Raw genomic sequence first — 13,472 nt, forward strand, 5'->3', positions numbered from 1 at the left:
CTAGCGCGTTCCTTTCGCGTTTTTTTCCTACATTTTTAATAGTCCCTATTTTCTACATAAATTTCACTAGCTGGATTTATGCGGTCACTAAACTGCTTGATACAGTATTATACTCACAGCAGGAAGTTATTTGCCATTCTGGTGAAAATGAGCATTTCCTAGTTTTGTCAGCCCAGAGAATTACATTATCAGGGAAATAATAACCAGCTGAACTGAATGAGTTTTTGATTCATGGTAATTACTGATTATATGCAGATTACTTTATGGCTTTAATTCTTTGGTCTCCCACTGTTTGCTTGCTAAACCTCTGAAAAAATGGAGTGAGCATACAGGCATCTTGTTTGCAAAGTAAATTACAGAAGGTAATTTGTTGATTACATTAAAGAAAGTACAGCTGTGCTGCACGACAGCCAGCCCTGTGCCCAAAGCCAGGCCCCGAAACACTTCTAATTAAGTGCAGTAAAAAAGCCCTTGCAAACCTTTGCTTTCCATGTTTCAAACCATGTTTCAAAACATTAGGAAAAATAAGTTCCACCCGCTGGGAGCGAGGATGTGATCCCAGCCTGCCTGGGCTCTCCAGGAGAGCTGCCCCCAGGTGTTGCAAGGGCATGTCGTTTTGGGGCCGGCCACGGCCACGCCATCCCATCCCATCCGGCTCTTGCAGCTCCACCAATGCCAGTGGATTGGTAAAACGGACGAATTTGCCATCTGGCGTTACAGATCAAAAAATACCATTTTGGATTTCTGAACTTTTCCTTCTCCATTTGCAGGTCACAAACCCCTAAGAAGGAGGATTTGCACCACTCGGGTATCAGCGCTGACCAGCCAGACCTAACGATCCCCTTATTTCCAAATAACTATAAATAATTATTATAAAAATAATCAATCTGTAGGATATTCTATAAAACTATCTATATAAACTATAGGACAAACTAGAATTAAGAGGCAGCTGCCTGACTTCCACTGCTCGCCATGCAAAGGCTGCCCTGCCCCGTCCGCCCCCAGTCGCTCGCCCCAAAGCCCTGGCTGTCAAACAAGGCCCCAGCGCGACCGCTGGTCACCACATCTCCGATCCAGCCCAATTCCCCCGCCATCGGGGTGTGGCAACAGTGCACGGGGTTTGCTGCACCCGGGAGCCGATTGCCCCGGGGCTGACAGCATCCCGCTCCGGGCCGTGCCCAGCTGCTGCCGAGGCTCTTTCACAGCCCTCAAAGCCAGCCCCAAACCTCAGGCTTTCTGCCCCAAAACCTTGCCAAGGATTAAACTGTGTCTGAGCAGGAGTGCGGATGAGCTGCTCATCTGGAAACACGTGTCGAGAGGTGGCAGCACCTCCCCGCCTCCTGGCACTGGGGCCGCGAGCAGCTGGTGCAAGGCTCCCCGCAGGCCTCTCCAGACAGGAGCAATGCTTTTTCCGGGGGAAAAAGAGGCAATTTTTGTTACTTTTTCTAGTCATGGTCCAAGTTTGGCTTCCCCCCCCCCCCCAACTGCTTTTTTAACCACTGGGATATCTCAGACACCAAGGGTGGCTTTGCCGCAGCCCCCCAAACAGCTCCCCAAAACCCCGTGCCGGAGACAGGGCAGATGCAGGATGCACCGGAGCAGCCAGACCCGCAGGGGCCACACGCTGCCCACAGGTGTGATGCCGTGATGCCTGGGACAGGCTGCAGCAATGGCAGGGGCCACAGCCATGGGCACAACCATGGGAAAACCAAGAACATCTGACAGGAGAGACGCTCGCCTCCGCCACTGAACAGGGCCACGCTGCTGCTGCCCAGGGGAGGCCTGGTGCTTGCAGACCCCAAGAGGAGACCCCCTCCTCCACCAACATCAAAAAAATAAGAAAACAGCCTCATCTTTTCTTTCCAGAAGCCTGTGGGACATTTCCGAAGGCCTTTGTGGGAAACAGGGAACATGACTGCGACCTTTCCTGTCGTCATGGCCTGTGACCCTCAATCTTCATGATTCAAGTACAGGACCTAGGCTAGTACTGGGCAGGCATTTAAATGAACGAGAGTAATGGAGCTGGAGGTGGCCCCTCAGCATGGACGAGGCCAGGGGCTGCTAATCCAAAACCCGCACAGCAGCAGTCTCAAGATGCAAGAAGCAGCAGCCCAAAATGCCCTGGGAATTTGCACTAACTATGGAATAAAGTAGGCTTGCCAGAAATGGCAAAAAGTGCTGTATGCTATAGAATAAGGTGGTTATGCACTAACACTAAGATAATATGAGCAGAGCGCTACTCATACTGGGATATTCCTCTACACTGAAATCGCTTTACTGCAGGGGCTCTTTGCTGCGATCTTCACAGAAACAGCCCAGGAAAAATAGGAACATTAAAGAAGATTTGATTCCTAAGAGGCCAGTATCACCTTTTATAAATAACAAACACAGGGCTTCAAGCTCATTTATGTCCAATAAGTGACTTAAGTCAGTCATACATTTGCAAATTTGTTATGTCTTAAGTAGGTTGCACAGTTCTTTACTCTGCTGCAGCAATGATGTCATTTAAATTTGAGGCAGATTTTTAGCCTGGTTGATCTTGCTGACCCAGCTGCTGGTGTCACTGCCAGGGCAGATTTCCTGGTGCACATGGGGGGCACATGTGGGGGGCTGCCCTTGGGCAGTGGGGCCGGAGCAGCACCTCTCACCACAAGGCAACGGGACCCAGGACCGCAGCCGAGGGGCTCAGACAGCTCCAAATCCTGCATATGGTGGCAGCCATGCTGCTACCCACAGGGGCTCCCAGGCATTACGTGGGAGCACCAGGCCTGCAGCTGAGGAAACATGAATTTTTCTAGACATTTCCATGCATCTTCCCTCATTCTGTTCTGCCCTTGACTGCTTCCCCTCTCTCAGGTGTCGCACTGCCACCACAGCACTGAAATGCCATGGTCTCACAGACAGGCCTGTTAACACCCAGCCTTGCTGTTTATGCAAAAAATTGTGAAGTGACTATTTTCCCTTAGTGCTTATTAGAGATGAGAGCCAATGGGGACTGCCTGAGCATTGCAGTCTTTGCTACACGCCAAGAAACAAAGCCTGCCGGACACGAACGTGCTGCCCTGGTGTCTCCCCAGCCCCATGGGCAGCCCAAGAGTAAGCGAGCCAGCAGAGAGCAGGTGGCTGATTTTGCTAGTGCAGATTTTAAGAAGGTCCTTATGGCTAACACTAGCAGACGTGAAATGCGGATGGTGCCCAAGACCCAGATGCTGCATGGAAAGGTCAGCTCAGACATCCATGTGGGCAATGTCGTGCAGGCAGAGAGCAGCAGGGTCAGGCCAGGGCCCTGTGGCCCCACAGCTACTCAAGCAGCTCTGCACAACAAAATCCAGCTCAGTTGAGGGGAAGGTGGAGAACCGAAGTCTCAACAAGGTTGAGGGACACCTACAACTTCTGTCATCACCCTGAGAGCTGCAATACTCTTGCATTCCCCACCAATAAACAGAGGAAGAGTTAGAAATTAAAAGAAAACCAAAGAGCATATGATCAGTCATGTACCAATACCCACTCAGACCACAAAAACAAGTGATGAGCATGGCTTAGCTCCCAGCATGACCAGAGCAAGATGAGCACCAGGGCAGCAATTGCCAAGGGTTAGTCTCCTGCAATTCTCCTGTACTTGGTGGAAAGAGCCAGACCTCTCTAAAGGCTTTTAATTGCCCTCCAGAGTTTATGTGCAAATGTGTATTTTTACTAGGCAACTTGTATTGTGCATAACCTACATGCACTACTCAGATTCATACACTCCCACAAACACACTAGCTGTTTTACAACATGCCAGAGCAAAGACCATTACTCTCATGTAATTATTGGTACTGGGGGAAAAAACAGGGCGCAGGCCCCTGTTACATTAGGCACAGCTCAGGCAGTAAAGAGTCCTGCCTGGAAGTGTCTAAAGGCAAGCTAAGTCCCTGTTTAAGCACATACATAAAGGACTCTATGTGACAAGCCGAATGCCAGCATTTCTCAGAGACTTTGGAAGAAGTGTCTGGAAAGTGGTGCCTCTCATTCTGCAAAAAATCTTGGAAACATAAAGAAGTCCCTGCTGTTCCCTGCTGCAACAAGTGCGCCCCTTTCATCTGCTAAAGCAAAACTCCCTAAAGAGAGGGTGCTGGATGCCTGGCACCCCTCCCTGAAATGGGAGGCTGAGACCCAAATCCCAAGGGAAAGGGGGCAAAGCAGAGATACGGGCCAGTGCCTCCTTGGCCTGTTGCTGTGAGGGCTTTTGCTCACCTCTTTTCTTTGTTGGCAAAATGCTGAACCTGCAGCACCCAAACCTGGATCTAGGGATCTGAAGTGAGACAGGTGTTTTTTTGGCAATACTTTACTGGAAAACAAGAAAGCATAGATAAGCTGAAAATATTTACAATACCCAAGAAAATCTAACTAAAATCTACTAATGAATATCTGAGTATCAGTTACGCCTGTATACATGATGCATTGGAAGGAAATGTATCTTTTTTATTAGGTCTCTGAGAACAGATGGGCTGTTACACAGACATTTCCTAAAAGCATCACTTGAGTTAAAACAATGAGCATCCTTACAGCAAATGCACAGAAAAACACAGCAAGAAATCAGTGGGCTTCTACCCATTGCTGGGCTTTTACCCTGTGTTCAAACTGGCCCTCAGGGGCCTGGGTTGAGCCAGGGCTGTGCAGGAAGATGGTCTTACCACCATGGGGAAGAAGAGGGTGAATAGCAGGAAAGGCTCTTAAATCTTGTTGTGTTTCAGTTAGGAAGGACAAGATCCGATCTCCATTCAGGCCAAGCTGTTTATCCATCCGGACAAATTCACACAGATGTTTCTATCTGTGGAGCTGGGAGCACTCAGAAATGGATATTTTGCAAAAAAGAAACTAGTGAAGTTATAAAAATAAGAGACCATTGCACCACAAAAACAGCATGAGGTGGGGGCAGTACTGGTATTTTGTGACATCTTGCTGGCTTCAGTGAATCACACTGATGAGGCCGAGTCACTGAAGAGGTTGGTGTACCACTTTCTCCCTCAGCAACACCTCAGGAGGAAGACGCAACAGACTCCTGAGCAATGCTGCAATAGTAGATAGAATTAGGAATACTCAGCCGAAACTGGAGGTGAAACCCTGGTTCATGTTTTTGTACCAGATCAGCCTCCACCTTCTTCATAGAAAGCCATAACTGGGATCACCCATCTCCTAAATTGCAGTTTTTATGTTGTCCTATTTAAAGGACCCAAGTCTGACTCTCTGTACAAGGGCCAACATGGAGCAGGAAAACCCCTCCGTGCCTGAGTCAACCCAATATCCTGAAGAACCGATTCAGTGAAGGTTTCCCACCTCGGTGCTCTCCAAGACCAGCTCCGCTTCCTCTGTGGGGACCGGCGGGACTGCCGTGTGCAGGTTTGCCTTTGGACAAGATGCCAGGCCGTTTAGAAATAAATATGACTGCCAGGACAAAGAGCCCACTGACTTCATTTAAATTAAATAACTGTACCCGTTCTCATAAACTTTTCCATGCAAACAGTAGAAGCTGTACCTTTATCAGCGACCGGATATTGAGGTAGCTGCTCCTGTGACTTCACCAGCTTGTTTAAGCGCAGATTTTTCCTGCCATGGACTGCAATAAATCACACTGATTATGTTGGTTAAGTTGCTAATTTTCTTTTGCCTAGTTGTCTGTGGATTAGGTTTTTACTATTGCTGATAACCAAACAGGTTACTGTGTTGCATACCTTTCTAACATGAGAATTTTTAATAGCACGGAAAGAAAATCCTATAAGCATCTCCCCTCCCTTCTCTCCAAGGAAAAGCCAGTATGAAGAGCCAGCCATAAAATAACACGAACACTTTCTGCCAAGCACATGGTTAGGCTAAAGATTATTAACCTGTTGTTCAGTGAAAAGTAAATACCCAAGAAAAACTCACATAAGGACAATATATTTTATTAGGTAGGTGATCACACAGTGGGCGTACCAGTCATGCCCATGTGTAGCCAGAGCCTGTTGACGCCAGCTCAGAGGGCCACCGGACACTCAGCCCCAGCTGCAAACAGCACAGAGCCGGGCAGGCACTGGGATGACTTACGGAGGCAGCAGTCGGTCACTGCCATTGCTGTATTAAGGTAGAGACCCCAGTCACTGAGACAAGGCAGAGACCATTACTCCAGGTGGTTGTCCCATGCTCTGCTGTGGCTGTTTTACAGCTGGTTACACTAGTGCTAGGGACACACCGTAGGGGATCAGTGATAGCGCTTTACAGATGAGAGTGATCAATGTTGGGTCAAGCCCAACATCCATCTCAAACCCTCGCTGTGGACCAGACCCAGGAGACTTGGCCAACATGTTCTTTGCTGAGGAACTATAAAATCTCAGCATAAGCCTTGTATTCAGCCACACTGGGCAGAAGCTTATTCCTTGCATACAACCAGCCTCTGTGTGGGGGGACTTGCTACCACGTGCTGCTGTGCCCTCCTGTGAAACAGGTGTCCCTGCACAACCTCACGCAATTTCCACCCCCTGAGCAGCCTTGGGCCTCTGCCCTTCATTCAGCCCTTGTGTTTCCTGGCACGTTTTGTCCATGGGGCCCATGGGAAGGCAAACCCAAGTGATGCTTGTCTTAGCGAAATCGCTCTGTAACACAGAGCTAATGTCATCTAAAGGCTTTCACTCAACAGTTATTCAGGGTGGTGGATGAGTGCAGCTGCTGCATGGCATCATCAGCTCTCCCTGTGACAGGTGCCATCCTTCACACCTGAACATCTTCATACTCTATCAAACATTAGAGTCATTCAACACCTTTATTGATAACTGCACAAAACTGGGGTTAAAGAAAAAAATACAGACCTGAACAGAGAGCAGCATAAGGAAGGAAGGAAGGATCATGCCTCCCTCACACTGCACAGCTCTACAGACACCAGACAGCACCTGCTCCCCAATACTTATCCAAAATGCACCATGTCAGCTTCCCTCAGAGGTTACAGAAAACAGAATATTTGCTTTCTTTTAAACTAATGAAGTTTAAACTAATAAATTCAAACTCAGTAGCACAAACGTCTGAGCAGATTGCCTCCCTCCAGGTTTTCTACAAGGTTCCGTATTGAAAGTTAGTAGACATTTATCTAAATTATAGTATCTTCACCAAGCCTATAACTTTGACAGAGGCAGCTATCGATTTTGTCTGATGCAACCCATCCTGTATGAACACATGCAGCTTCTCACTCAGCTGCTTGTTACCTGCCACGTTATTACATATTGATTCCCTTATTTGCTCCATATTTACCAGCTGTTAGAGTTAGCCAAGTTGGTTGACAATTTTGGGGATCCACCTTTGTGAAGACTCTTTGCTTTAACTCCAGCTTTCTCATAGCAAAACTTTTCCAAAATTTGCCAGAGGGGTGGCAATTATTTTCTGCTCGTTTCCATAGCTTCCCTGGAAGGTCAGAGCAGAGTGAACCAGACAGTCCCTCAAATCCCTCCTACCCAGACCTTTCTGCCTAAAAGATGAGGTTGGTCCTCTGAGGTTACAGACTGACATGCACATATGCATGCACACGCCTCCCTTAATTTTAATTAAGGTTGTAACAGCATTTGGCAGCAGAATTAATGGATGTGTAGTAATGGCCTGGACTAGAATTTGACCCCATTTGTTCACCCGCATTATTTAGGATTTAATTTGTAGTGGCTACAGTGTTATGCCAGTCAGTACAGAGCACATGCAGTTGACCAGCTCTGAGCATCTCAAGAAGCTTCTCCTTTGACATTAGCAGAAATAGTGGGAGGTAAGTGTGATTACTGAAAGCCCTTCACTCTGCGCTGAGTGGTGGCTCACGCCATCAGTCCCAAACATACTGACGGGAGGTAGCAAACATGAACAGACTGGCAGCCTGGTCCTAGGAGCACACATTAATGCAACAATTCTTCCCTCCCCTCATCCATAAATAACTTGGAATAAAGAGCACACCTCCAGGAATATCACTTAACTCGAGACATTTCTTCTGTAAACAACTATTTCTTTGTCACCAGTTTCCAAACCCTACTTTAGTTGAAGTGGAAAGACTGTTTACTCCATAATCTTTTTGCATGGTGTCTCAAAGAAAAGAGGAGTGCTGCAGACTGACCAGAGGTGCTGCAGGTGCAGCTGTCCTCAAACAACTGCAGTAATTTCTCTATAACAGTTTTGAGTTCAGCTGGATGCAGTCATTACAGGAAATGTAACGAAGCACCTCCTGCTGCAACAGATGATATACAACAGTCAGTCCAAGCCACAGCCTTGCACACAAGGAAGTCCAGCAAAAGAAAATCTGATTTAGAGATGTGTGTATGTGTATATGTACATACATATACACACAAACTCAGAAATCAACACTTGATTAAGAAGCTGTTGACACTCTAGGACATTTCTGGGGAAAAAACCCATCATATTCATAAACAATTTTGCTTGTCTGAACTCCAACCTGGTGTCCAGACATCCTATCAATGGGAACAAGAATTATCAACCTTAAGAAGACAGCATTTTGTGACAGACATAACAAAGTCACCATATTTTTATCTGCTCTAAGAAGAAGATAGAGAACTGCAGTATCTGCAATACCCGTTCCTTATGCATTTGCAAACAGAAATATATATATATATATGCAAGTATAACAGTGACATAGAAAAACAGTACTAGAAGAGACTGCAGGAGTTTAATTCCACCTGTCACTCTGTCCTGAACCAGAATCACCCCCACCCTGCATCATTCCTGCAGGATATCTGTAACTTGCTATGAAAGGTTTCCAGGGATGGAGACTACCACAACCTCCCTACATGATTTATTCCGCTGCTCCATTATTCTTGGAAGTGGATAATTTTCTAATGTCAAGCCTGACTATTCCTTGCTGCTATTTAAGCCCATTGATTATTGTTCTATAAGCCACAGCTGTGGGACATAAGTGATTTCCTTCCACTTCTGCAGCAGTTTTCATGTGCTGAGGGAACTCCCCCTGAGCCTTCACAAATGCCAAGTTAACACTTTCAACCCAAACTCGGCTCCTGATCCTCTGCAGCCCTATTTATTACTCCACAGATTTGCTACCTGGCTGGTCACTCCCCATTCTGTATTTGTACTGCTGATTTCTCTGCTTAGGAATAGTGCTTGTTCCAAATAAACTGTCTTATTTTTTCCCAAATCATGTTGAATATTAAGTCTCTTCTGCAAGGTATCTGCAGCCCCTCTGAGCTGCTTGTCAGCTGGGAATTTAATAAGCTTTCTCTCAACTCCATCATCCAACTCATTTATGGAAAAAAAGTGAAATGGCACTGTAGCCAAGACAAACACCTGTGGAAGATGACTCAGTACATCCTTCAGCCCTAGGAGCACATCCCCAGGGATTGCTCTATTGCTCTCTCAGAGGGTTTTCCAGCCCTTTTTGCAACCATCCACAGAAATTTCACCTGTGGCAAGTTTTCCTTGCTTGCAAGATGAGCACAGTACTTTTGAGAGGATGCTTAGAAGAATTAGCGTTTGTCATGCTTTCATCCTCCACTGTGGTTATGAAGGACCTTGCACAAAGCAGTTGTATCTGTAGAAGCTTCCTTGATTATTGGTGTTAGTGTAGTGCTGAGGAGCCCAAGTTAAGGCTTGAACACACAGTTCAGCTAGCCTCTGTGCAAATGTAGGAAAAAAGGAGGAAAAAAAGGAGAAGAAGGGATAGGCCTTGCTTGGCCTCAGAGTTTACAGTCTGAGCATATAACTTTACCATAGCACGATTTCAAATAAAAAAAGAAACCAAAGTCAACTCCACAGTGGGACAAGAGGTGCAAACAAGCAATAAAAAGGCTCTGAGGTAATGCAAACTCACTGGCAACACTGTCTACATCAGCCAAGGATCTGCTCCAGGTACATTATTTGCAGACCTTAATAACTAGAATCAGAAGAAGATAAGTATAACACACAGGTGTTTCCACCATATCTTTCTACAGAGAGACACTTTCAAAAGCAGGAGACCACTGCTATAAGGTTGCAGCACAAAGGAGGACAGCATTTATTTGATGAATTAAGTGTGCAAGTAACTCTCCAGAAACGCAGCCTGACAGGGAACCGTGCGGAGTAATAGCACTCCCGTCTCCTCGCATGGAGGTGAATGGGGGGGGAGAACGGGCCCAGCTAACCACAGCACAGCAAGCACATCACAGCCAATTGATGTCCCAAAGTACTGGCACAGCCAAGAAATTGTTGCTATGGATTTATATAGGGTTATAAATTCTGAAGTGAGGCCATTTGAGAATAATTTTAAGAACCAGGAACAGCAACTTTTCCCCTATGTGGAAGCAAACAGGGGTGATACCAGGACAGGAAAAGTTGGAAACATCACATTAAGATATTTGGGAATGGAGTTAAGGCAAGATGATCTAAAAGTCAGCTTAGGCTGCTTAAAAGATTTTTTTATTGCTCATGGGCAATATGCTCAAGGAGATAAATATGGATTTCTCAGTCTCCATTTCCAATTAAGAAAGTTGGTAAATTACAAGCCACAAGCAAAGCCTCTCTAAGAGGCAGCGCGACAGCATGATTCACCCTCTGCCAAAACACACTGCAGCAGCTGCCTCCTGCTGCCTCATGGGCAGCCCCCATTTCTATCAGGAAAGGCAGCGCATGCCAGGCTCAGGGCAACACAGCCCCTGGACCTTCCTGAGCTGAGGCTTGCATAGCCCCAGGAGCGAGACAAGAAACCATCCCCACCATGTCAGCCACAGACAGGTTTGTCACAGAGCCCATCTGCCTTGACAGAGATACACTGAACTACTGACACACTCCTGCTGGGTTTCCCCCGCTCCTTTCCCTCCTGCCCTGCTCCTCTACAAATCAGGCATCCATGCAGCTGTGAGGGCATGAGCCCTCACTAAGAGAAACACGAGCAGAGGTGCTGCCCCTGGAGAGAGCGTTAGCCTCCACTGAAGAGCCTGAGGGACTTCTCCAATACATGCAAAAGCAGCTCACGGCACATTTTTCAACCAACCCAAACATGCCTGCACATTCGCTCTGCAAGTGAGACTTCACAACTACATTGACATTAGTTCTTCTCCCAGGTTTTGGGGAGAAAGGATCTGTGAGCACAGTGCCACCTGCCATACCCACCAGCTGTTCCTGAAGGAGTCCCTCAGGTAGCCCAATCCACAGTATGCCTTCCTTGGGATTATCCTGGCCATAAAACAGCAAGTAGCAGTGAGAGGGTTGAGCCTTTTTTCTTGCCCAGACTGCCCACAGTATCACCCTCATACCCACCCCTGCCGCAGAGGCACATATTCATGAGAGCTGCTCACCCACCATGATGCTCATGGTGAGGGATGCCAGCCCAAGGCCAGGGCAACATCCCTACTCTTTTGCTAGGCCCTCAGCAAACCCTCCTGCACACATCTCGCAATCACTGGAAAGTCTCATTGGCCGGTGGCTTCCCCTGGACCTGAAACACATGGATCCAGCAGGGGACATGTTGCATAAGTGATGTAATATCCACCACAGAGAGAGGCCTTGCAGACCAGTCTACAACACCAATGGGGTAGCACTCTGCATCCACTTGAGGTAACATCCTCTGTTTGTGCTCAAGCTCCCTCAGAGAGGTACCATGCCAGAGTATCTTGCAAGATGTCACTCTCATTGCACCCTTTCCACTGCTGGCTGTGGGTGATTTTCAGGAGACAGATAATAAAATATACTATTAGCCTACAGAGTCTTCCAAGGAGAACTAGGAGACAAAGAAAGCTGCAGGTATGATAGACTCAGTCATTTTTGTTTGCATCTGTGCAACTGAGGGGTGACAAATTAGCCCACATATCCCTCTTATTTTTGATTTTTCCAGGTGTAGCAGAAACAGAAGTCAAGGGTTAGGGGAAGAGTAACTCTGGAACAGTCTCCTCCAAGTTGACATCCACCCAAGTCCTCACACTTGAAATCCCTCTGAAAAAAGCAGTAGCACTGTCTAAAAGAGGAAACTGGAGATATGTCTGAGGAAAGGCAGCTCGCATCAAGAGCAGGAAAGGCAACATTTTTACAGTTTATTTGGAGAAGACAGAAGGAAAGGCAACTGCTGGGACAGAAACTAAGGAGAATGGGGATGACAGGATGAGAAAAGAGAAACAGAAACAGACACATACAGATGTCCCAAAAATGAAAGAAAAATACATCCTGTCTGTGTTTTGTACACAAACATCTGGTTCCAAGAGCAAAACAACTTTTCTGGTGTTCTTTGGTAGTTCCCAAGCAAGTTTCCACTTCTATCTCATTTTCTTCTCTTTGCAGTATCTCATCCACAGCAGGATCAGACACCTTCCATGTCCTGCACTGTCCAGTGTTGCATGGTGCTCATTAGGTTTGTTGCTCACAGGATTCTGGTCCCTCAACATTGTGCATGTGGTGTTGATGTTTCTCAATAAAACAGCACTAATAAAAAAGCAGCAGCTAGAGAGAAAACCATAACTCTTTGAAATGAAAAAGAAAAAAGCTGCTTGTGACAGAAATTGATACAAAAGCAGCAGAGGTGAGGGACACGGTACAACAGCGACTGATGCTCCTCGGCTTGTGTCCTGCTCAGCCTCAGCCAGGCACCAGGGGAGAGCTGAAGGGGCGCACACATGCCAGGTAGCTTGGGGACACATGGGACAAGTGACTGATTTAGCAGAGAAAAAGAAAAGTCTGCTGCCTGCTTGATAAGCTATATTAACATCACCAAATCAAGTATCAGACAGATTTAGTACATTTCTGGCTGTGCAGATAATGTGATGGTTGGCCCTTTCAGGCCAAACACGGCAGGATAGAAAAGTATTACTAGGAAGCTTTTGTGGGTTTGACCTATGCTATGGACACCCTATGGTTAGGCAAAAGACCCCAGTCGCAAGAGCTGTGAAGGCAGAGCCTTTCCCAAACTCTAGAAATACCTGATGAAAGAAGAAAAGCAGAGCTGCTCCACCACCGCATGAGCGGCACATGGCAATAACTGCGTCAAGAGGATTTCAGCACACAGGCTGGCAGCCGGAGCACTTACAGAGATACGGCCCAGAGAGCCGCAATGCTTTGAGGAAGCGCGGCCTCCTTATTCCCTGCGGGAGTGCTGCCCGCCTGAGCGAGCCCGTGGAGTTAATGCCGCTTTGCCAGCACAGCGACCTCTGTAAGGCTGGCTAGCTTTTCCAACTTGGTTTCAAATGAAAGCAATGCAGTCATTTCAAATGCAAGAATGCTGCAATAAAAGCAAAAGCTGCTTTAGTTCATAAACAGGCAGTGCCAGAGTGGCTGCGCAGCACGGTCATGTGAAGCTCACACTGCAGACCGCATGTGTGTGGCTAACGCAGGGCGGCACATGCTGGTTTTCCACAGCAGGGCAGATCCCTGCTCCCGCTAAGCCCTTTGCCAAGCTCCCCCTGGCTCCAGCAGAGCTACAGATCACATTTCATCCCCAAACTCCCTGCAAAAGGCTCTCTGATGCGTCAATTTTGATAACATAATTCAGCTAAATTTATTAT

The sequence above is a fragment of the Apteryx mantelli genome, chromosome 3 (assembly GCF_036417845.1).
Source record: "Apteryx mantelli isolate bAptMan1 chromosome 3, bAptMan1.hap1, whole genome shotgun sequence".
Lineage (NCBI taxonomy): Eukaryota > Metazoa > Chordata > Aves > Apterygiformes > Apterygidae > Apteryx > Apteryx mantelli.